Source organism: Panthera leo, chromosome D4 (assembly GCF_018350215.1).
Source record: "Panthera leo isolate Ple1 chromosome D4, P.leo_Ple1_pat1.1, whole genome shotgun sequence".
NCBI classification, from domain to species: domain Eukaryota; kingdom Metazoa; phylum Chordata; class Mammalia; order Carnivora; family Felidae; genus Panthera; species Panthera leo.
Genome location: NC_056691.1, coordinates 68,607,209 through 68,632,232, shown reverse-complemented (window position 1 = coordinate 68,632,232; position 25,024 = coordinate 68,607,209). Strand labels below are relative to the sequence as shown.

At 45.2% G+C, this 25,024-nt stretch overlaps 1 long non-coding RNA gene across 3 annotated transcripts; it reads right to left on the bottom strand.

The window, feature by feature from the left end:
• Nucleotides 1-4,790: 4,790 nt before the first annotated feature.
• Nucleotides 4,791-24,370, bottom strand: LOC122205388. Of its 3 annotated transcripts, XR_006196027.1 has the most exons (5): nucleotides 23,732-24,370; nucleotides 21,826-22,717; nucleotides 19,983-20,076; nucleotides 16,674-16,719; nucleotides 4,791-5,724 (listed from the first exon to the last, which is right to left on the bottom strand). It is a non-coding gene; the product is annotated as an uncharacterized LOC122205388 (long non-coding RNA). The 3 variants fall into 3 exon arrangements; XR_006196029.1 differs by lacking the exon at nucleotides 19,983-20,076; XR_006196028.1 differs by lacking the exon at nucleotides 21,826-22,717.
• Nucleotides 24,371-25,024: the final 654 nt, after the last annotated feature.

Sequence of the window (25,024 nt, the reverse complement as noted above, 5' to 3'; positions counted from 1 at the left end):
CATACCTATCAGAACGGCTAGCATTAAAAATACAAGAGGTAGCAAAGTATTGGCAAGGATGTGGAGAAAAAGGAACCCTTGTGCGCCATTGACGAAAATGTAAATTGGTGCACCCATTCTGGAAAACAGCATGGAGGCTCCTCAAAAATCTAAAAAAATAAGTAGCATACAATCCAATAATGTACACGTGGGTATTTGCCCAAAGAAAATGAAAACACAATTTGAAAAGATACATGCACCCCTAGGTTTATTGCGGCATTATTTATAATAGCCAAATTACGGAAGCAACCTAAGTGCCCACTGATATATGAATGGATAGAGAAGATGTGGTGTGTATACGTACACAATGGAATATTATTTAGTCATAAAAAAGAATGAAACCCTGCCATCTGCAACTACATGGATGGATCCGGAGGGTACTGTGTTAAGTGAAATCAGTCAGAGGAAGACAAATACCATGTGATTTCACTTACGTGTGGGATCTAAAAAACAAAACAAACAGCAACAACAAAAAAGAGAGAAACAGACTCACACATATGGAGAACACACTAGTGGTTGCCAGAGGGGAGGGCGGGGGGAGGCAGGCAGAATAGGTTAAAGGGATAAAGAGGTACAAACTTCCAGTTATAAGCTAAGTCGCAAGGATGAAAAGTGCAGCATTGGGAATATGGCCAATAGCACCGTAATAACTGTTTTGTAACTGCATATGTCATGGTGAACATTTCATAAAGTATACGATTGTTGCATCACTATGTTGTACACCTGAAACTAAAATAATATTTTATGCCAACTACACTTCAGATAAAAAATAATACTTGATTAATTGAGTTTAAAAATGCAAATTTCATTATAATAAAAGGAAAGCTATTTCCAAAAATAGATAGCCAGTACAATTAGGTCCCAATACAGCAGCGGGTAAATACACAAGGACAATCCCACAGCAGAAATAAATGCATTTTCAACCTCAGAAAGTAAAAATGTAATGAAGCACCATTTGGTTGGTACTTTCTGACAGCCCTGCATTTTGATTTTGCCCTTTTAGAAAACAGTAAAATAATATATGACAAAATCCTTAACCCTGTACGTAGTCTTTGAGCCAGTAAATCTATCCTAGAAACTTATTCAAAGGAGATAATCCAAAAGAATCAAAATTGATAAAACCCATTTCTTTTCATTGCATCTGTAGGAGAATACAGAAGTCCGCGGAAGCCATCGTGGTCATTGCATAACACGTGGAAATCAAACCATCGTGCTGGACACCTTAAACTTAGGCAGTGACATCAGTCAATTATTTCGCAATAAACCTGGAGAAAAAATATAAACACAAAGATGTTCTTTGCAATGTTATCTGAGTGAGTAAAAAAAGAAGAAAAAAACCTTCAAATTAATGACCAACAGGAGCGAAATGGTGAAATGATTGTGGTATAACAACCGGATGAAATATGAGGCCGACACTGTCATAGGATGTAACAACACCGGCTGGGGGACAAAGGGCTGCTCGCAAGGATGCACGTGGCCTGAGGCTGCAAGCACATACCCATGACTGCAAATGGAAGCGTACCGGCAAGGGCCATGAAAAAGGGAAAGTTTTATGAAGAAGGGACATGGTGAATATTTTCTGTAGTTTGAATTCCCCTCAGTCTTCTCCTTTTTTTTTTTTCTTTAAGTTTCATTTATTTTATTTATTTTGAGACAGAATGAGCATGTGTGCATGTACATGAATGTAAGAGGGGCAGAGGGAGAGGGAGAGAGAAAATCCCAAGCAGGCTCCATGTTCAGCATGGAGTCTGACATGGGGCTTGACCCCATGACCGTGACATCATGACCTGAGCAGAAACCAAGAGTTGGCTCTCAACCGACTGACCCACCCAGACACCCCTCCCCCATGTCTTGGTTCTAATGACTCTTTAACCATAACTTAATCTGGTTCTAACAAGGCATTATCGAGGCATTAGTGAGGACCCACGGGATACCTAGCAACATGCTAACAGATACTTCAGAATGCCCCATTATTTAATTTTTTTAAGTGTATTTGTTTATTTTTGAGAAGCGGGGGACAGAGAGAGAGGAAGAGAGAGGACCCCAAGCAGGCTCTGCACTATCAGCACAGAGCCTGACACAGGGCTCAAACCCACGAACCGTGAGATCGTGACCTGAGCTGAAATCAAGAGTCGGATGCCCAACCAACTGAGCCACCCAGGCACCCCCTCCCCAGTCTTGTTCTGATGAATCTTTAACCATCGCTTAATCTGGTTCAAACAAGGCATTATTGAACACCCACAGGACACCTAGTGACATGCTAACAGATACTTCAGAATGCCCCTTTACAGACCACTGGCCTTCTTGTCCAGGAGATGCAGTCCGCCTCTCACACAAGCAAGAGCACTGCTCCCGGGGCAAGAAGATCAGAAGACTCTGAGTCTCCAACAGCAATATGTGTCCACATTAGTTACCTATGGCTACTTTGAGTGCCATAAACTCAGTGGCTTTACCAGTGGAAATTTATTCTCTGATAGTTCTGGTGGGTAGAAAGCTAAAATCCAGGTGTGAGAAGGACCAGGACTCTCTGGACTCTGGGTAGAATCCTTCCTTATCTCTTCCCATATTCTGGAGGCAGCCAGCAACCCTCGGTGCTCCTTGGCTTGCATCTTCCTCACTCCAGTCCCTGCCTCTGTCCTCACATGGCGACATTCTCTTTGTATCTTCACATTATCTTCTTGTAAGGACACCAGTCATATTGCATTAAGGGTCCACTCTAATGCAGTATGACTTTATCTAAACTTGACCGATTGCATCCACAACGACCCTATTTTCAAATAAGGTCACATTCTGTAAGGTACTGGGAGTAAGGACTTCAACACACGTTTTGGGGGGACATAGTCCAGTAGTGTCTAAGCCCATCAACTTCCAAATCTGACTTACCAATCTCCAAAACACCCAGATGCTTATGAGCCTTATTCCTGTGATCCTCTCAATTTCTCCAATGTATGAGATAGGTAGGAAGTAGGGCAATAAAACTTAAATGTCATGGTAGTCATTTGGGGGTCACCATATTGCACCGAACCATAAACACTTCTTGCTGGAATTGCCTTGGATGGGAGATCTGAGAATTGACTTAAGTAATGACCTCAAGGAAGGTTTCCAAAAAAGCTATCTGACTCCATCAGGGGTCGAGAGCTATTGAGGCCATAGTGTGGGGCAATCACAATGTGGTCTAGCATCAGCAGAGGGAGAAGCAAAGTCGGGGGCACAGCCAGCTTTGGAAAGCCTGGAGGTGTTCAGCAGAAATACAGAATTATTTGTGGATGACTTAAATAAATATTAGAGACAATTCAAAATGTTCCAGATAAGATTTACAAGGCTTCTAGGAGATTCTTGAGCTCTGATGGAAATAAAGCATACATCATAATCCGTGTAGTTTCACTGATAAGATCAAACACAAACACTACTGCATGCCCTCCTGACTTGTCCTCAACCAACCTCTCCAGCCTCACATTTTACTCAAACCTAGGTGCTAGCTTATCTCCTAAACAGACCTATGACTTAGCACATCCATCGCTCTGTACACGTGCTCCTTCCTAGTGGGATGCCTTTCTGGTTTCTATGGCAGGAAAAGGGTACTGCGGGAGCCTTGAGAGTCTGTGACCCCAGCTCAAATGCCAATCTAAAAGCCCCCCACTACACCTGACTATGATCACTTTCTATGTTTTCTCCATTCATTTATTATGTCCATTCAGCATTCAGTCTGCATCGATTATTTGTTTATGTTTGTTTATTTTATTTTGCCACGCCCCCTCTGAAAGCTCTGGGTAAGAATTGCTTCCTTTCTCTTCCTAGCTTGGTGGCTACAGGCAATGCTTGGCATTCTTTGACCTATAGCTGCATCACTCCAATCTCTGCCTCTGATGTCCGTGGCTTTGTCTTCTTCCCTTTCTGTATGTCTCCATGTCCGTGTGTCTCTGTGTCCAGTCTCCCTCTCCTTTCTTTCTCTTATAAAGATACCAGTCACTGAGTTGGGGGCTACCCTAATTCAGTATGATTTCATCATAGCTTCTTTTTTTTTTTTTTTTAACTGGGGTATAACTGACACACTATTGAATATTTACTGACTGATGACAATGTGCCAGGGACTGTGTGTAACATATGAGGGATGGATGGATGGATGGATGGATTATGCTGTGAGCTCTCAGGCAGGAGAAGAGTTTGGACTTGTGGATAAAGAGTTGGAGGTTGTAGAACTGGAGAAATCTTTGGAATTGAAATGAGGGATGATTACAGACACCACACCCATCCCACGATAGGGGGGTATCTGGGAGCCCCGTGTCAAGACGGTAGTATGGCTCTTTGTTCCCAGGCCAGCCTTTCCCCTCCACGTGGGCTGCTGTAGCCTTGATATGAGACGTACATTTGAATGGGAGTTCTCACACCTCGATGGGGAGTCTGGGAACAGAAGGCATTCATGGGCCCAGCCTGTCCCCATCTGTGGCAGTAGCCAAACCAGGTGGCCTGAAGAGGAACACAAAACCTCTGAGAGAAGCCTCCCCCTCCTCCCATGGGAAGCCCTGAATATTCTTTCCTGAAGGATACAGAAGCACCCAGTGCTTTGCCTTGGACATCTAGGAAGTGGCCCTTCTTGACTGAGGAGGAAGGTTCCATTTCCTGAGCCTGGTTCTACAGTGGAGAAATATGCCAGCTTCAGAGGCACCAGGGAAAGTTACTCATCCCTGGTCCTTGTCAGGCCCCTCTTGTGCTTCTGTTAGATGAGAACTTTTATTTCCTCCTCGCTCCTCTATTTTTGATAGCATATACTTCCTCTATTTGCTGTCCCAAAGGTCCGAGCCACCCACTACATATCACTTCCATAAGAGAAATAAGCAGAGGTAAATGAACCACTTCTTCCTCTGTTCTCCCTCAGGGTTCTGCCCTTCCCTCCACCCCTGCAAAGGCCACAGTGTATGGGATTGCTGGTCTCCCAGGTTATCTTCCCCCTTGGACCATCAGCTTCCCAGTGCGGGGACCCTGCCTGCTTCATCTCTGTCCCCTGAGCAGAGTCTGGTGCTTAGTATATATAAGTATTCACTGTATGGATAGAATAAAATGAAAGTTGGTTAAGCCTGTGTATTTTGATACTTATCTTGATTTCTCATGTCAAGTCTCTCTGGGTGAATTGAAAAGGGAAAAGTATGTGTCACAGTCTGTTGCTGTTCTCCTCAAGCTGCAGAATTTACTATTTCCAGGCCTGTGTTTAGATGAGTAAACTGTTGCACAGTGAACGAATGAATGGATGGATGAATGAATCACAAAAAGGCAGGACTGGAACATCTCTCAGAGATCAGCTCAACCGATCCTCAATGACCAGATGAGCCCCGAGACCCCGACCTGAGTCTGCCAGCTTGTCCAGAAGAAAATGCAAGTCTTCAGATTCCCGGACATGGCACCTTCCTCCACACAGCACCTCTTCATTCAAATCTCTTTGCAAAGATGTCAGAGGGTCGGCCTTGAGGGGCCATCTTCCGGCCGGACTCTCAGCTAGCTTCTCTCTGACTTCCCACCTATGAGTTTGGCAGTTCCCAGATGTGCCATGGGTTCTATCCAGGATGCATGCAATTTCCCAATGGGACCAAATCATGTTTTCAAAGGATACTTAGAAAATGGCAGGAACACATGGAGAAAGTAGGGAGCTCTGTCTTGCCAGCCTCTGCCACCCCAAGTTGGTGCTTCCTCCTGCACGAGGAGACAGAGAGAAACTTGAAGTTCCTGTGGGGAGTTGGACCACAATGCAGGGGGAACACTTTCCTCACCGATATTTCAAGACTATTTCACAATCGCCAAACCACCAGCCACATGCAATCACTGGCTGAAAAGCAAAAAGTGCACGTTTGGAGTGAGTGTGTGTGTGTGTGTGTGTGTGTGTGTGTGTGTGTATTTGTGTTGGGGGGAGAGGGAGAGAGAGAGAGAGAATTAAAACACAAATAATAAAGTCTGAAGGAAACTCGGACAGCCAGCAGAATTCCTTGTAATGGTGTGGGTTTGGGCCAAAAGAACATGTTTGGGACAGAGAGAAGATAGGCTTATTCAAGTCAAGAGTCATTAGATACAGAAAAAAAAAATCTCTCGAGACAATCACAAAATGTGGCATACAGACACAGAATTGTGTTTCCTAAACTCAAATAAGTAAATAAATGTTAAATTAAAAAAAAAACTGGATACAGTATTATTTTTACCTTCTGTATTTAATATTTTTTGGGGTGCCATGATGTCACAAGTTGAAAGATCAAAAAGGAAGATTTCACCCAGATAACAAGACCAAAAATTAACAAGTTTTTTTTTGTTTGTTCATTTGCTTGTTTATTTGCTTTTTGGGGTTTTCCCCCAGTTCTTTGCTAAAGGGATAGAGAGGACAATATTCCTTCAAAGTAGTATTACCAAAAATGCAGGATATTCAGATAAATTTGAATTTCAGATACACAACATTCTTTTTAGTGTAATCATGTCCCAAATATGGAACACACTTCTACTGAAAAGTATTTGTTGTATATCTGAAATTGAAATTTAACAGGGTGGCCTATATTTTACCTTGCTAAATCTGGGAACCCGACTGCCAGGCCTCCAGCCAGCAAGCACAGGTACTATATTTCAGAAGACTGTAACCATCTCCATGCCTCCTCACCCTTTCTCCCAATGTCAGGCCTAGAAGCTGATCCAGTCGAATAAGGAAAGTGAGGTCAGAGAGAAGTGACTTGCTCAAGGTCACACAAAGATTCAGTAGGACAACCAGGACGCAGTCCCAGTCTCAGGGCCCAGAGCTGGTTTGCCATGAATAACGGAGGCACCTTACCACAGGGATATCTGCAAAAACTGATCCAAAGCTCCAACCACTCAAGGACCCAGTGGATAGGAAAATAATCTAAGGTCCTTGGGCCTATTCACTTGGAAATGTTAGATTAAAAGGTGAAGAGTCATGAATTTCAGGACTTTTTAAATGTCCAGAACCTTTGACTCAAATCAAATTGTACCTGAAATCCAGCGTATAACATACATTAAAACTAAAACTACTGTAATTAAATCAAGGTTAGGGTGGTGTCCTTCAGGGCTCCGCCTTTCTCTACTGAAGTGTCCCAAAATCACATTGATGATTCTCTTGAACTGCATCAGGTGCCATGGAATGACCACTGCTGTGATGGACCACGCACAGGCTTTGGATTCAGAAAATTTAACACCGCTATCCTTGGGCCAAACACTAACTCCTCAGAGTCTCAAATAGAGAAAATAATGATTACTCATACCAAGATGGCATTGGACACCCCAGCATGTATGTGAATACACCGGGTGCTGTAGGCACTGGACCAGCAGGAGCTCATCCAAGAATTTGCTCTTAGGTAAATGAAAGAAGAATTACTAGAAAACTGGGTGGACTGCCTGTTAGCTCTATTTTTGCTCTACTTAGCAATCCGTTCTCTTGCAATCTCTTAAGATTTTGAGGGTGGATTCTTTTTTTTTTTTTCTTAATGCGTGAATTTTATTTATTATTTGGAGGATAGTTGACACACAATGTTACATAGGTTTCCATTATAGGGATGGATTCTCACAGGTCTGCTGTAGCTCTTGATAATGGATTCTAAAGTGCCCAGCAGTCAGATTATGACCACAGTGTCTGTGAAAGCTGGTCAGGGAAACAAAAGCCACTGGCAAATCTTAAGACTTCCCAGGCCAGAAACCTCAGTGGCTATAACCTCTCGACCTTCCAGTATCTCAGATGAGTTTCTGAGAAGTCCAAAGCTCTTGATTTCCGGCAAGACGTTGGGTGTCCTAAGAACATCTGGCACATACATAACCCAAAGGCCGAGTCATGCAGAAGACTCCCCTCTGACCAGTCTGTCAAGAGTGGACCTGCCCACAGCCATGCCCAATGGTGCTGTGCTTGCTGTATTACATTCCCTCCCCGGACCACCATCTGGCCTTGCACTTTCTGCACTGTTTCATGTTGAGGGCTCTTGGATCTTATCCTTCTCTGTTTCAATTCAACATCTACCATCTAGGACCTTGTTTCCTAGGAACACAACTCCTGGCCTTAGGGAAATCCTGAGGAGCAAGAACCCAGGTGAGTTGGCTTGGACTAGGTCAGTAAACTATTTGTGTCTCCTCAGGCAACACAAGGCTTTTCCTTGTGCTTTGTCTTCTACAAACAAGCACAGACTTGCCTGCCCTACCAGGAGACTGGGAAAACTTAAAAATGGGCATTTGCAGAGTGACCCATACAGCACTATTCAGATGTCAGATTTTGTATTTCTACTGGTGGTGTGGAGCTCTAATCGACTCTAGGTTCTCTGATTTTAATGCTTAGTAGAAAATAATTGATCAGTAAATACTTGGTCGCATTAAAGTGAACCCCCTATACTAGTCAGATTAAAATATTTGCTGAAATACACAAATGGCTTGACATTTCAAGTATTCTGCCTCTTGGATGCTTTGAATAATGAGGTCTACCCTTTCTGCAATAACCTAGTGGTCATGTTCTTCTAAATGAAAGGTCTACTTGGTCAGAGTTTCTTCTGTGGTGCCGGTTTTCTAGTGCAGGTAAGAAACACACAAAGGACTGTATTTCATTTGGCAGCAGAAGTGGTGGGATAAGGCCAAGATGGCTCAGTCACTGGGAGGAGATACAAACGTGCATGCATTTCTTTCTCCTTGGCGGATCAATCAGCCAGGACCTCCTCAGGCCGCGACTGAAAAGACATAAATCTAGAAGTCTCTACTGAAAATCCACCACCCTGACCCCTGAAGTCTTAAATTTCTTACAGACCCATCCCTTACAAAAGAGGCATCCTTGAGTATTTTTTTCTCGGAGGAACATTTACGTTTGCGGGTAAGTATAAATAAGACTACAGCGGCATTCAGAATTTTCCAGTGCACCAAGGGACCCAAAGATCACAGATGTACTGGAAGATGTGGAATGGGAGAAAACTTTGTGGCAGGGGCCACAGGAGATGACTGTTTGCAAATTCCTCGAATTTTGAGTTTGAGGAACTGGCCTCACAGAAATGTCGCTCCTTTAGCAGAGGGTAAAGGGGCACGTGTGAGAGTAAGTTGTGAAAGGCAGGGAGAAATAAAGAACATGGAGAAACCTTGGTCTTGTGTAAGCATTTCCATCTCAGATTCTTAAACTGTGCTAACGGGGTCTGTATCCCAGGACCTAGTTCCCCCGCAGTCCTGTCTGATTGTCACCCCATTCTCACCAGAGAACAAAAGGACACGGGCTTCTAGAGCTGCAAGCCTGCCCAGGACGACCATTGGCCATGGAGCCTCCTTACATTTGACATTTGGAGCTTGGAAAGAGTTCTCCCACCCGTGGTCTCAGTTGTTCCTCTCTGGCACCCTGGGAATAAACACGCTGTCATACCCATATCCCAGATAAGAAAGCCAGCCCTAGCCTGCCTGCCCAAGAAGAGAAAAGCCCATTTGCTGTTATGAAATAATATTTAAACTACTTAGGGATACACGGAGTGAAGAAATTTCCTGTCACACTTATGCTTTTGGAAAACAGCATTTCCAGAGAGTAAGCAGAACCAAAACTAAGTATTAACAGCCTAATAACCAGTTTTAAATGGATGGAATTTTATGAGATGCCTGAATTGGGCACGCCACGATTCTAGGCGAAAGGACTAAAAATTGTCATTTTGATGTGTTTTCCTCAATAAATTCTAGTCCTGTCATTAATCTTTATTAACGGGATGGGTAGAAATGGAAAGCATAGCCAAAAGGATGCTTAAATTCCTCAGAATTAGAGTAATGTGACACGTAAATAAAAGTTCCCCCACTACAAACCCCAGCCCCTACCAAAGTCTGTCTTGTTTAGGGAATAAAGTCATTTTTCTCCCTTAAGCCAGCTCTATCGAAGATGTCAGCATCGAATTGGAGCCACTGTAGGCAAGACTGCACTGCAAGTGTTTTTGCAAGACTGCAAATCAATTGCTTTGACCTGAAGCACTTCTAGTAGAACAGAACGGAGAGGCTGTGCTGGTTGCTGGACACTGCGTGGGGACACACAGGTGGCAAAGACGGCCCCAGAACTCTGGACTAAGTCAAGTGCTTATCCACCCCCTAGTTTTGCAGCTGAGGACATGAGGCTAGAGCTGGTGTAGGCCTTAACTGTCCCGGGAGCTTGGGGACCAGGATCAGGGCGGCATTTCCAGAGCAGCCTGTGCCATGGTGCGGGGGGGGGTGGGGGTGGGATGCCGCAGCTGGAGAAGTGTCTTCTGTCTGGGAGGTGAAACCCAACTGGGTCTCAAATGTAAGCAGGAGTTACAAAGGCAGGACAGAGTGAGGGATGATAGATTTACTGAAAGCGGGAATTTCCGGGTGTGGAAGGGATTGAGCGAAGTCCGGTCTGTCTGTGGAAGTGGGTGGAGGTTGGCAGAGAGAAGGGCAGGAGCCAGATCAAAGACCCTGTCTCCATTCTAACAACGTCTACCTGCTCCGGGCCCGCAGCTGGCTGCTGGAGTGCGGGCAAATCCCCACCAGCCGTCCACTCCCACGCTGGGGACCCGCACCTGCTCTCTGCGCACCAGTACCCCCTCAGATTTCGGTTTCCATCCAGACCAGAGCTCCCCCTTGAAGTCCCCACCCACCTCTCTCCATCCGCTCTTCCACAGGAGTAGAAGGACATGCTACCAGACATCTAAGGGAGAGAGAGGGATGGAGGCACTGAGGAGACGGCAGTAAGAGAAGAAAGGCTGCGCATTCTTACCCGTTAAGAGAGTCACACACTCTCCTGTTCCCTTCAATGCTTTAGTCACAGTCCCAGAAGGGCGGAAGCTGAGGAGACGGCTTGAGCTTCAGGCCTGCCGCGAATGCCTTATGGAGCAAGGTTGAAGCGTGTGGGGTTCCTTTCCGGGGCTTGTCTCCTGCTACTACTACCCAGCCCTGCAACAATGCTGTCTTCCACCCCAACCCCAACATGCCATGCCGAGGCATCAGTATTTGGTGCCTGTGTCATGGGCGCTGCATTACTGGCGAAAGACACAACGAGTTGTCTGGAGATGATGACCGTCACCTCTCCAGAATGGTGCCCCTTTAAAGGAACTGGTCTTCACAAATAGACTTGTCCTTCTGACTTGGGGAACAGCAGCACTGCTTTTGCTTACTGTCTTTGATAATTTGAAAATGTGGCGGGGGTCGGGGGGAGCATTTGACTGCTTTGGGGAAAACAAAGCATCACAAAAATTCTGTACTTGCATTGGCTTCATCTATTGCTGGAGTCGGCTAGTACTGCCTCACGAGAGCAGAAGATGCATATCCCTTCTCAACCCCTTGGTCAATGACGTCAACTTGGCGGTTTAAAGACAGCCATGGAGGGACTATTTGCACCACAGATAGTGGCAGATACTTCAAATAATCACTGATTCCATCTCATTCCCGGGAAGAACCACAAAAAGCCAACACTCAGAGCAGGAAACGAACTTCCTTGTACAGATAATGTGCAGAATTCCAGTAGGTGGGAATGACCTGAAAAGCTACACAGGCAGGAATGTGACACCTTTCACAAGCACTCTCCCAACACCCTTGGAACACACATCACTTTTTTTTCCCTCCAGAACAGGTATTCTTCGCAGAGTTCGATGACAAGAGACCTCAATGTGGAATCAGAAGACACGGGTTTCTCCATGCCTCCCCATTAATTGGATACATATGCTCCCAAGTTAGTCTTCGAGCCTCAGTTTCTACATGTCTGCGATGGGGCTGACAAACTACTTCCCCTTCTGATCATGAGGACTGAACAAAATAGCAGCCATTAAATATAGAGCAAACAGCAGATAGTAAGAAGAATAACAGACTCGATCTAGAAAACGTGGGAACTGTCTTCCCAGTCGTATGGAGAGTTCCTCCCCTCCTTCAAGGGCAATTCCATACCTCCAGGTGGATCTACCATTGCTCCAGTGTTAAGCTGGCACTTCCACCTGCCCGAGCCATTGCGATCCGTGCCCATTCAGAAGAGCTGCGAGGAAGAAGGTCCAATCGCAGGCCCTCTCTGCTAGAGGTGCTGGTGGTGACTCCCTCCGGAGCTGTCACAGCCAGATGCCGGCAAGCACAACAGCTCTAGAAACTTTTCCAGCTGTAACACCTTTGATCACGGGGGATTCTCTAGACTCGTGAAGAAACAAATCCTATTAACTGTGCTGCAAGCCTGCTTTCTTCCTCTAAGATCTCTGGAGACAGACTTGTCTGTTGCTGGGAGTCTTAAAAGACAAGTCATAGCCGAAGGTCCGAGGGCAGGGCTCTGCTTATTGTTCCTTCATAACAAATCACTCCAACACGTAGTGGCTTAAAATAACCATGCTAGTATACTCACACGTTTTGTGGATTGGAGATTTGGAGAGGGAGCAGGCTCGACTCTGTTCCCCAGTATCTGAAGACTGAAATGGGAAAATTCAGAGGCCGGGGGTGACTCAGCAGCTAGGGACCGGAATCATCTGGAAGCATCTCCACTCACATGTCTGGCTGTCGGCAAAGACCTCAGCTGGTGTTGTCAGCCAGAGACCCTGCACGTGTCCTGTCCTTGTGGCCTGGGCTTCCCCACAGCATGGTAGCCGCACGTTTCTTAAATGTCAGCTAAGGACTCCAGAGGCAAACGTCCCAGTTTCAAAGACAGAAATCCATCTCGCTCTCCAGCGCCGACCTTTATTGCCCTGGCCGCAGAAGTCACTCAGCCACACTTCTGCAGCATTCTGTCCTTTCTGAGCAAGTTGGGTTCCCTGCCCAGATTCAAACAGAGGGGAATCAGAGTCCCTCTCGATGGGAAAATGGTAAGGTTCTGGAAAAGCATGTGAATGGGAAGTATTATCACTTTCATCCTTAGAAAATCCGGTCTGTCGCAGGGGCAGCAGGTATTTATCACGCAGGGCCTTCACCTTCCATCTGTAGAATGTGCAGAGCTACAGCTTTGACATCTGCCCTTGGCCTCTCTAAGAGGCCGCTTCTCTCTGAGCCCAAGGCTGGGTCGCATCCATCATTCCTTCACTGTGTCCCCATTAAAAGGATTTTGCAAGCAGCTTGGGAGCCAAAGCCGTGACTTGTTCATCTGGAATCTCCCATCCACATGCTGCTCCTGGCACAGAACAGAGCCCAGAAGTGGCTATTGAGCTGGAATTCTTATGGAATATATAATAATTTTAATAAACATGTAATAGGGCTTCTTCCATGCCAGGTACTGCTTCTCAAACTGCTAAACACTTTAGAGATATTAACTCATTTCATTCTTCAGGGTGTTTTAGGAGGTAGGGACAAGTGTCATCCCCATTTTACAGACAAGAAAGCTGAGGCACAGGCAGGCTTAATGACTCGCCCAAGGTCACTCGGCTAACAAGCGACAAAGCCAAGATTTGAACTCGAAAGCCTGATGGCTAGAGTTTGTACACTTAACCCCTATACCATCCTGCCTCCCAGGGTATGGGAAGCCCTTTTCAACGAAATAGGCTGTTCGAGTTCCCATGCTGACTCTGCCACCTCCTTGCACAAATGCCAGTTCTCACCCCTTTCCCGGTGTCCACACCTTCATCAGGTAACACGAAGAGACTAGATTTCTAACGGCCTTCCAGGCCCACGATATATGCTGTATCTTCATGAATGGACTGAGCTGGAAGCCGAACCTTTTATAATACAAGTTTCTATGTTCCGCTAGAAAGAGCTTAATGGGACTTTTCAAAGGTTATTGAGGACCCAAAGTCCTGGAATAAAAAGCTGTAAAGCAGAATCCAGCATTCATTTCAAGTCGTGCATCCTGGGAATCGACGCTGAGCGCCAGCTGGTGCCGGGGCCACGTTAGCCCGTGGTGTCACAGGGAGTCAAGATACGCAGCACCCCCCCACCCTTAAGGAGCTAATGGCTCGGAGGGCAGTGGGGGAGGTAAAGTGACCAGAACACAGAACCAGGAGTTACGAGGCAACAGGGAGATGAGAGCGATAGCGGCGATGCCATGAGCAAGCACAGCCGCGGGATGCAGCTTTGAGAGGGAGATAAAAAACTGCATGATTCTCATTTTGTGATCTTGGCCAGCTGAGACTGTTCTCGGGGACTGCCCAGAGCTCTGCAGGCGAGGCAGTCTGCTGAGACGCGATGTTCCAGTCCACACTGTCTTTTCTTGACATCAAATGCTTGCCTGATCTCCACTCGTTGCGCTAGCAGGCTTTTGGAGCTCCTACTAGGCCAACGAAAAGAATGAGGGCAGGTGACCCCGGAGTGACATTTTGATCCCCTTTTAATTCTGATCTTGAAAAAGCCCAGCATGACAAGAAAGAACGTGACAGATGGATGGCCACGTTTCCCCACTCGGCACGGCCACCGCCAGGTGCCTTTCCGCTTGAAAGGGGCCGGAGGGAGGAGCGTGAGGCCTGGCGAGGTGGGCCTGCAGTAAGGAAGCAACAGGCCAGGAAGAGCCTACAAATTGGATCCCGCCAGCCCGGGCTGCCTGTGGCCGGCTCTGAGGCCTGACCTGACGGGCCCGTCAAAAGCTGGCACGGGGGGAGGACTGGTGAAAGGTAAATGCCTTCCATTTGTTCTGCTCGGCAGGACTGGGAGTAGCACACGGAAAGAATTTGGGTGTCAGATTTTTATCCCGAAAGCCTCACTTAGATAGCGGGCTGTTTTGCTTCCATAGCAATCTGCTTCTGATAGGATTTCCCTCCCGTTTTTAAAACTCCCTTGCTTCGCGCCTCCCGAGAGCAAAGCTTCGGCTTCTTTTTCTTCATCCTTTCTCTCCCCCACCTTCACAACAAGGACAGCGGCTGTGCTCTGACTCCTACTAGGTGGAGGCCCCTCCCCGCCCTTGGGACTAACTGGAGACCCTTCTGAGACCACTATCACCATTGGCCTTCGCAAACGGGGCCGTCAGGCTCAGAGAAGCGAAGTCACCGACCCGGGCTCCCGCCGCTGGACAGTGGCAGGCTCACTCACCCCACCCTGCTGCGAGTTCCCGGGACCTGGTGTCCCCTGAGCTTCTCCAGCTTATCATTCCTACTCACTGCACGCATGTCAACACTGGCTCGGGGACGTATGCAAGCAGTTTTGTCGCTTTAATAAAACATTTTGAAGGCACCTGCGTGGCTGAGTCGGTTGAGCGTCCGACTTTGGCTCAGGTCATGATCTCACGGTCTGTGAGTTCGAGCCCTGCACCCAGCTGTGTGCTGACAGCTCAGAGCCTGGAGGCTGCTTCGGATTCGGTGTCTCCCTCTCTCTGCCCCTCCCCCCACTCTGCCTCTCTATCTCCCCAAAATAAATAAACACTTAAAAAATTAAAAAAAAAAAAAAAACATTTTGAATTTTCCCTGAAAAGGGCATTTTTCTAGGTTTAACATGGAGTTGGGGTTCTGCTGTTATTTAATAAGTAGCAGAGGTTCTGATTACCCTCTTGTTGTCTTATTTGGTATCACTGAGAGCTTGCTACATCTACTTCAAGGGAATAAAATGATACCAGAATAGATTTATGGAAAATGAAAACAGGAACTGGCAAAGTCAACGCTATTTCACAATTATTTGCTAAAGGAGTTTGCAACACTTGGATTTAGTTGCTTTTCTCTCTCTCTCTCTCTCGTGCTGTTTCAAATGAATTAGCCTGAATTTAAAACATCTTGAACTTGCCAGAATGCCACGTGCCTAGCCCGGAGGAGGAGGAGGAGGAGGAGGAGGAGGAGGAAGAGGAGGAGGAGAAGGAGGACTCTATGAAAACTCCCAAGTATTGATTTTCATTTCACATATGCTCTGCTCCAATTTCCCCTAAATCGGGAAGCTGATTTCTCTGTAACCTCAAATGAGCTTGAGCTGCCTCTTTAGAGAACAGAAAGAACAATATCCCCTTTTAAAGAGAAGCCGCTCCTGCTGTGGTGTAGGGGCCACCCGTCTGCTCTATGGTCCAAGGACAGACTGGCGAGGCTTCAAAACATCTCTGAACCTCGGCATCACCATTTCTGAGTCCACACCACGTGCTCCAGAAAGTCTGTTTAGAGGCTAATCTATCCCCTGTCAGTGAGACACGTTTGTGCAAGAGATTTAATTCTGCACAAGTTAGTGAATGGGGCGATCCCGGGAGCCATCATCACAGTCATGATCCAGAATAGAACTCAACAATGTACAGGCACAACCTAACTGCACCTCCCATGCTTAAATGAAATAGATTCAACAGGACTACCTCTGATCTGGTTCCGGCAAACGTGTAATCTATGGTAAGACTGCATGTTTATGAGTAATTCCAGGAGTTCGTGATGACTCAGCCAAGGGCCTGGCTTAAACTGACCTTTGGTACTAAAGGGGGGGGGGGGGGGGCGAAAAAGATTCTTAGTCATTCACTCATTCATTCAACAAACCTTGGGTGCCTTTTACAAGGAAGCTCAAACAGAAGCCTTAGATAAGGGGAAGGTAAGCATTTTAAAAGCACAATTGACACAGGCTTACCACATGTTAAATATTCATTTACCAAAGATGGGTGGGAAATTGCTCCTCAACTTTCTGAGGTCATAGAGAGGTAAGCCACTCACTTTAGATATCATTTTGGCCTCTTACTTAAAGCAGGTCCCAGAGCTTCCTCTCATTTCCTGTTGGACCATCTGATGTAGGTCTGTGTGAAAAGTGGAAAATGGTCAAACATATTCTAAATCTATGCACTACATTCATCTGTAACTTACCTATTTCCAGGTAGATTTTCTCCAGTTCTCTCGAAGTAAGAAGATTCTGCAATGAAAAGACATGGAGTGGAGGGCAGGACATGAAACACATATACGGCCCTTTCCGGTGAGGGTAACGGGTAACAGGAGGCCTATAACTCGCCTCCTTTGCAATGGCCTGAGGTACCCGGAGAGTCTCAGCCGGTCCTTCTGCGCTTGAATCTTAAAAGATTAGGTTCTACCAGCCTACCACCCTGACTTGTGCAAGCCAGGCCTTTTTAGGGGATATTTGATTGGTGTCTTGGGCCACAGGAGAATTTCTTTCCTGGCCTGGGCTTCTCCCCACTCCTGTTTCCTAGGTGAGGGTGGAAATGCACAGGAGGAACTTCCTGGCAAGCGAGTGTGGAGGTGTCCTGTTCATTAGACACAGGTACCCCAGCGTTTGAGGGAAAGCTCTTCCCTGAAAGGATGCTGAGAACTGGGATACCCAGGGCCTAAAGAGGGTGCAGTTTTCTAAGTTTTAGCAGGAGCCAGCGGGGTTCAGAAGAAAAAGAGCATATGCTCTTTGGGGTTATAAAGCAGGGTGCTTTTACTAAGCTTCTCATTTTGGTTCAAGCCGCTCAACTTCTGACTCCTCATCTGTAAAATGGGGATGATAATAACCCTTAAAGTTTTCCCGGGAAGACTATATAAAGAAACTACTGTCTGTAAAGTAACAAGCCTTGTCTCTGTGCAGAATAGCAGGCCTGGAAATAGTTAACACCATGGCCCTGAAGGGGCACAACATTTTCCCTCAGACCCTTCTAGATTCTTTGGGCTCATCTAGTCATCAAAATGACATAAGACAGATAGGAGAAAAAACATTTTCATACATATAGGAGCCCTATAAAAACATGAGATCCAAAGGGCAGCCAGGGAACTGAGGCTTATATAACATCCTAAGCCAAGGGAAAGGGTACTGGTCTGGGTCTGGGTCTGGGGTCAAAGGGGAGGAAGGCCATTCGTTCACAGGAAGGGAGAGATGTTTGGAAAACAAAGTTGCCTTGTGGTGCAGATAAGTTTCTTAGGTTTAAAAGAAAAAAAGGGGTATCTCTAGTAATCGTTCTCTTCTTGGCACAGGCCCCCTTTCCAATGCAAATTTAGGCGGTTGATGGGGAGGAAAAGACCTTTTCCTGAATCTGCTGCGTTTTAACTGCCTTTAGCTCAAAAAAGCCTTATGTCAAAGAGACATATTTTGGGGTAGCAAAATCTGCTCCCTTTTAGCCCACTGTAGTCTGTCATAAATACTAATGCAAGCGGCAGGCATCATAAGCTGCCAGTGTCTCCCAAAGCCGTGGGGACAATGGGAGACCAGCCCACTGCCCCTCAAGCCTCCTGCTCTGGCCTTTTTCTGCCTGTTTCTTTTCTTTTTCACCTCCTGCTTTCCCAACTCCAAAGCTTGTTCTAGGCACTATCCGCCTCTCCCACCGAGGATCTTCTCTCAGTCTTCATTCTGGCATGCCTACCAAGTCCATGTCCAAAGGTTATGAGACAAGTGCCTCCACCATTGTTCTCAGTGAGCCATCCTCACGTCTCCCCCCATGTGCCCAGACCCATGTCAGCTCCCTCCTGTGCTACAATGCTGGCCTCCCTGCCTCCTGGCCTCCCTGCCACTGATCCTTCTCCCTGCTGCAACCCCCATCTCTACAACCCACAGACCTTAACAAGCCTCTTAGGTATAACCTCTGGAACGACGTGCACATACACCTGTGGGTGCTCAAGCTGACCCACTGAGCACAGAGAGACAAACGTCAGCACTTTATGTTATATCTCATTCATTTTAACTTCTATTTGTGAATGTTTTCAAGCTAACATTTACTGAGCACTTACTCTGCTAAGCCCCATCACAGCAGCTCTGGGGCACCATCATATTTTAGAGGCAGGGAAACTGAGGCACAGCTATGTACAGTAACTTGCCTGTGGTCACACAGCCAAGAAGTGGCCAAACTCATGCTCATAGAAGTATTCGGGTACTATAACGTATGTGCCTAATTTATGAATAAAGGTACACAAATTAGGGCTGAATGCTTGAAATATATGCATATATATGAATATATGTATGTGCATATATATATATATATATATACACACGTATTGTATATATATGTATGTATATATATACATATTGCATATATACTTATGTGTGTGTATATATATATATATATATACGTATTGCATATATATTTATGTATATATACGTATGTATATATATTTGCTATGATTATATATAATTAAAAGTTTTAGATTAAATCCATACTTTTTATCTTGGCCTTCCAGATGTATTCTGTCTGGCTACCGCCTACCTCTACACTCTTCTTTCTAGGGACTTCCCTCCCATTACAGAAACACAGGGCTTCGAGTCTCCAGGTGTTGGAGAGTGCTCTTCTCTCTGACCATGATGCCCCTACCTCAGGTCCTGTCCTCACAGGTGAGAGTTGAACCGCAGGGGAAAATTTGTGCTTTAATGGGAAACTGTATTGTCCAGAAGACACCTTCCAGGTGATCTGGTTCTGATTCCAGGGGAGCTATTTTACAACTCTGGAATTGTAGATAACTGATAGCAGTGCAAAATAAGCCTTGTTTATAGACATGTAAATCCTGTCCTATCTACAGAGGTTCAACGGGCTTTTCTCCTGACCGTGAAAGAAGCAGACTTTGCCTCCATTTGCACATTCATTTCAATATTCCTCATCTAGACGTGTGCCAGCTCTTTGGATTCTTCCGGTTTTAAGATCTGCCCAGTTCCCTCACTGACTGATGAGGTACATGAAATTTGGAGCACATGGCTATTTTCTCTCTGTATGGGAGTCATAATATTATCCTTATTTGAAAAGGATCATTAGCGAAAGTGAGTTTTGACCAGAGCCCATGCTCTTTGCTCTCATCCTGTTCATCAACCAACCATCACTGAACACCTACTTAGTTCCAGGCCCCCGTGTTGGGTGCTGGGGGCCAACGATGAGTAAAACATGGTTCCTACCATCCAGCGACTCCAGGTCACAATACTAAGACAGGCGGAACACACATGGAAGCTGTGGGAGCAAAGTGAGGAGTCCCTAGCCCCCACTTGGAACTTGGAGAAAGTTCCCTGAGAATCCAGTAATAATTAAAATAAGAAGATAATCGCATGACAACAGATACTAAACTTCAATCCAAGAACATTGGACAAAATATGATTTTATGGTGACTGGTACTTAAACGAAGTGAGGTAAACCTTGGCAACATCTGGTTTCTTATGAGATATGTTAGTAATGACACTTGGCCTATGCTACATTTTAAATAGCAACGTACCCTTTTCCAAAGAATATAGATCAATGCTTCCAAATCCCGTGTACATAACTGATTAGTTGGCCTCGTTCAAACAATAATCATCAAACAGCCATCCCTATGGGAAAAAAAAAAAAAAAGTACATAGCTACACAACAACGGGACCAGGCCAAAGGAAATGCAAGTATGTGGGGATTTGAAATTAAAACTAAGACACACATATATCTAACTGAGCTCAGGACCGGTTATCCCCATGCAAGCTCGTCTCTTCACCAGGTCAACTGATTTTATTCATCTTTGTATTCCAAGTGCCATGCCCAATTCATTTATTCATTTACTCATCCATTATCTGCTGACCCCTCATTCATTCTAAAATCTGAATGCCCATTTGGGTCGATAGATGCTTGAGGGGGTATATAATGAAAGAAGACTCAATTCTTGTCTTCAAAAGGCTCACAGCCTTGTGGATAGGGATGGGGGGCAAGGTCTACATGTAAATACCCCATAAGGCAAAGTAGTTGTGTTCTACTCTAGGTTATATTTAGAGGGAGGTAAGAGCAGAGTAGACAGTGATAACTTGGGTGTGAGTAGGCAGAGAAGTTTCTACCAAAGCGAGGATGCAAGGTGAGGCTGGGCCAGACAAATCTGACATGGAAGCTCATTCCCATTTTCAAAAGCATGTGTGTCAAGAACATCGTTAAAGTATAATGTTTGCAAAGCTAAAAGCTTGCCTTTCCTACACATATAAAACAGTGTCAAAGATTTCATTCATCTCCTTAATTAACAAGATGTTAAAACTAGTTCAAATGAGAAATTAATGTAAGAGTAAGATTCAAGATTGGATACAAACCTGGTTAACGTCTCACAGGCCAAAAAAACAGTGATCTTCCGGTTATTTAGAGAGGGTCCTGACCATGCTGCACTTACCTGTAGGTTCAGCGAGCTGGGCTAAACACCCTACTCAACATCCACCTGCCTTGGGGTTGGGTGAACCCCTCCAGTCGAGCTCGCAATGATCCTGGCAGGGAAACTGATTGGATGACAAAAGGTCTCAACTATCCTTGTTCTCTGTGTCCCTTTTTCCTAGGTTTTACTTGAAAGATATAATGAAAGTTTATAGGAAAGAAGTATTTAGGCATTTGGTATTTAGTAAAGGGAAATACGTCATATTTTAAGGTCCATGGTGTCATAAAAATTAACTATAATTTGGAAATAGGTGTTAGATCATACTGGGTGTTCTCCCAGTGCAGTTCTGGGCTTTGAGCCTTGATTGGCTTCCTAGTGACTGGGCTATTACTTTAAATTCTGTAAGGGCTGAAGTTAACTTGCAGTTTTCCTTTCCTTTCCTTTCCTTTCCTTTCTTTATTTTTCTTTTCCTTTATTTATTTTTTTTTTATTTTATTTTATTTTTGGTAGAGATGCAAAATTTCTGACTGTATTGAGCTCACATGGTTCGCACTACAATGACCTCAATGGTATTTCAATGGCAGTGAGTTTACCCAGTTTGGGGCTTTTCCATGTCAAAAGTAGTGGTGGGAACAGCACAATGAGTTGATTTGCCAAATCTCACTCTCCCTCCCCAGAGCTTTGAGAAGATTCAACCAGCACAGAATAAGAGAGGGGCTGGTGTTTTTAAGAAATAACTTGTTATGACTGACCAGTTATTTGGGGCATGGGGGCAATGGGGCAAAGTGGTATGAACAAGTTGTGACTTGTGTTCATGAGCGTGCAGATTCTGAATCCTGGACCTGAATGAAAGGCAAGGGATTACCCCCAGGCGGGGGTGGGGAGGTGTTAACCAGAGTGAGGGTAGTCCATTGTGCACATTAGCAGGACTGCTCTGAAAGATTGGGGGCATGACACTCACCTGGGGGGGATGGGGATTATTCTCAGGTGGATGATAAGGGCTTGAGTATTTTAGAGAAATATTGAAATGGCAGAATTCACAGAGTTGGTAACAATTCATTTGCGGAGGGAAAGAAAAGCTGAGAATCTCTCATAGTTTTTAAATTTGATTATCTGAGAAGAAAGTGGTGTCCTTTAAAAAAAAAGAAATTAAAAGCAGGTTTAGGAAAATGGGTTGAAGATGACAATTTTGGTCCCAGACATAGGCACTGGTAAAGGTTGAGACATGTCAGTGAATTGGAGAGAATCAGAGGGCCTATTGGGTCTTTGTTTTCCACGATGGGCCTGCCTTGGAATAACATAGCCCTTGTAAGTCTTTATAGAAGCAACACAATCTGAGGCTCGCGTCGCAGTTCTGGAAGAACGTGAAGCTTCCACGGTCCTTTGGCCAATTATTTATGAGGATTTGAGTACCTGCCGTGTGTCAGGCATGTGCTAGGGACTACTCAAACATTGTCTCTGTCCTTTGAAAGTTCAGAGTATCTGAGAAGTTAGCAAGAGCAGGTAAGAGTGGGGGGCCAGGAGGGGGCAGGAGCGTCACAGAGAGGAGCCCACCCTTCTCCTGGCTGTGGGCATTCACTCTCTCCAGGGGCACAAGGTCAGCTGGCCACAGGGTTTATGTGCCGCCTTCCTCTGATACAAGAAGTCACTTGCAGGAGGAAGGGGAGAAAGTAACTAAAAATAAAGTGGTTTCTGATTTGAGTGCGTTGTGACAGTCTTTAGGTCATTTTAAGGAACAAGTCCCTGTGTTCATGCAGGAAGAACTTGGAAATCAGCAGCCATAGATGATTTGAGTCACAAAATGTTCAAGGCCTGAACCAGGCTTCTAGACATCCTTCAGACATTGCTTCTCCCTAAGGGGAAGAGAGAACCTAATTTCCATTCTCTCTTCTCTCCCCTAGTCTCCCTCTCTCTTCTCTCTCACCCACCCTGGCACCCTGCCTCTCTCCCTCCCTCCCACCTTCCCACCACCTCCTTCTTTCTGGAACATGGGTGCTAAGAAATAAACTGATTTAATCCCCTTACTCCCCAGTCCATATAGCATAATATCACCAAAAGTTCAGGTTTAGGTACAAGGTCTGAAGCCTTTTGAAGGCTGCATATCTTTTCCATCAGCCCTTATTGGAGGGAGGTGAGGCTTTCCAACTACCCATCTCAGTCTCCCAAAGACTACCCTGTCTGTGAAGCCTCAGCCCAATTAGAAATGACCCTCTGTCCTTGAAGCTCGCATCACGCTTGACCTGCATCTCTCTTTCTTTTCTGTTTCTCATAAGAACAACCTGCATAGATAGTGAGTTTCACTGTGGCATCCCTAGTGCCTGGCATAATACCAGGAACACAGCAGGTGCTCATAGTCTTTGATGGATGAGGGAATTTACCACTGACTCCTCAACACCTATCACAGTGCTGACCACCTACGAGGCTCTCCGTGGTTACTGAATGAATGCATAAACATAAACTCGGCTTTTCTCTCTAACAGATATTAGAGACTGGGTGAGTGGTTACCGTATGGTTACTCCTTCCCCACTCCACTCCCATCCCTGAGCCCAGGTTAGCACTTTGTTAGCACTGGGCACAGACTGAAAAACACTATTTTGATGAGGAACTCTCTGTACTTGGCAACTTTCATATAATTCTAAAATTATTCCACAATATGAATTAATTACAAAACTTAATTTGTTCTTCCTTTGGAAATTTTCTTCTACCGGTTAACCACCAGAATACTTGGGAAGTTCTGTTTTATAGCTCTTTTCATTGAGAACCCTGCTTTTTATTTAACAATTTACATGTATTTATGTGAAAAACCATTTATATAGCATTCATCCTGTGCCAAGAACCATTCTGGGTTCTTTATAAATATAACTCACTGAATCCTCGTAAGAGTCCTGTGGTAGTGATATTCTCTTCTTACAAATGAAAAATTGAGGCATGGAGGAGTTACATAATAGGCATCAGGAGGCACCAGGCAGCATAACGGCTGGTCATCTTAGGATGTCGTTCTTTTCCTGGGACTTCTTTTCTCGTGTGCTGAGACACAGTCTCTGTCCATTCAGCCTGAATAACGCAGTGTACGAGCTTCTGTCACGGCATAACTCCTGAACAAAAGCAGTATCACACAGCTCAGAAAGAAAGACCACCACGTTTGATTGTCCCTGCACACTTCATGGAAGAAAGAATGATCTCTCTCTCTCCATCAGTCTGCACACGAAGCCAACTTCATGTCCATTCTCAGCTACTGAGTCCTGGCCAAAGGCTAGCCTGGCTGACCTTGTATATTGTGTGCTTTTCTAACTCTCTGAGTCAGCTCATCCATTCCCAAATTTTTTAACTGTTCCTTTTATGCTGACCACTCTCCCCAAATTCTGTCTGCAAACATCTCCTCTGAGATCTGGTCCTGTGTGTCCCCTTCCCTGTTGTGCAGCTAAGATTGCCATCCCTTGGGTCACCCAAGCTGCCTTTGTGACCTCATCTTCCACCTCCTGTGCTGATCTGCTCCCCTACCACAACCTCCCACCTGCAAGTTCAGATGCTTCTAACTTTTTTCAATCCATGGCCCTGGCTCTTCCTTTCTCTCTTCCTGAAATAAACTCTAATCCCTGGTCCATCTGGTAGATTCCTATCTATATTTCATAACTCATCCCAAATGTCTTCTTCTCTTAGAAACTTCCCTTGATGTTTCTAGGTTGCAGAGGAGTTGCTTCTGGGGCTCTACTGACTGTCAATGGTATGAATTCCCCATGCCACCAGCTCCCAAGTCTGGCCTAAAATGATTCTGTACAATGTTTCTCAGGATTTTCATTTTTTGTTTAATTGACAAACATAAGCTGAACTACACAGACCTTAGATGAGTTTTAACAAACACCGACACTCACAAAATAAACACATCAATTAAGAATGAGAACATTATCAGCAGCCTGGACTACTCCCTCAGCTCTACCAACCAATTCCCGTCTCTAGCCCCATAGACAACCATCGTCCCATACCTTTCGGCAAAGATTCAACCTGTGATTTTCAATTTCATATAAGCAGAATCTTACAGTATCTCTTTCTTTTTGTCTGGCTTCTTTCATTCGACATGTTTTTGAGATTAATCCTTGTTGTTTCATATATCAGTAGTTTAGTTTTTATTACTGAGTAATATTCCATCGTATGAAGATACC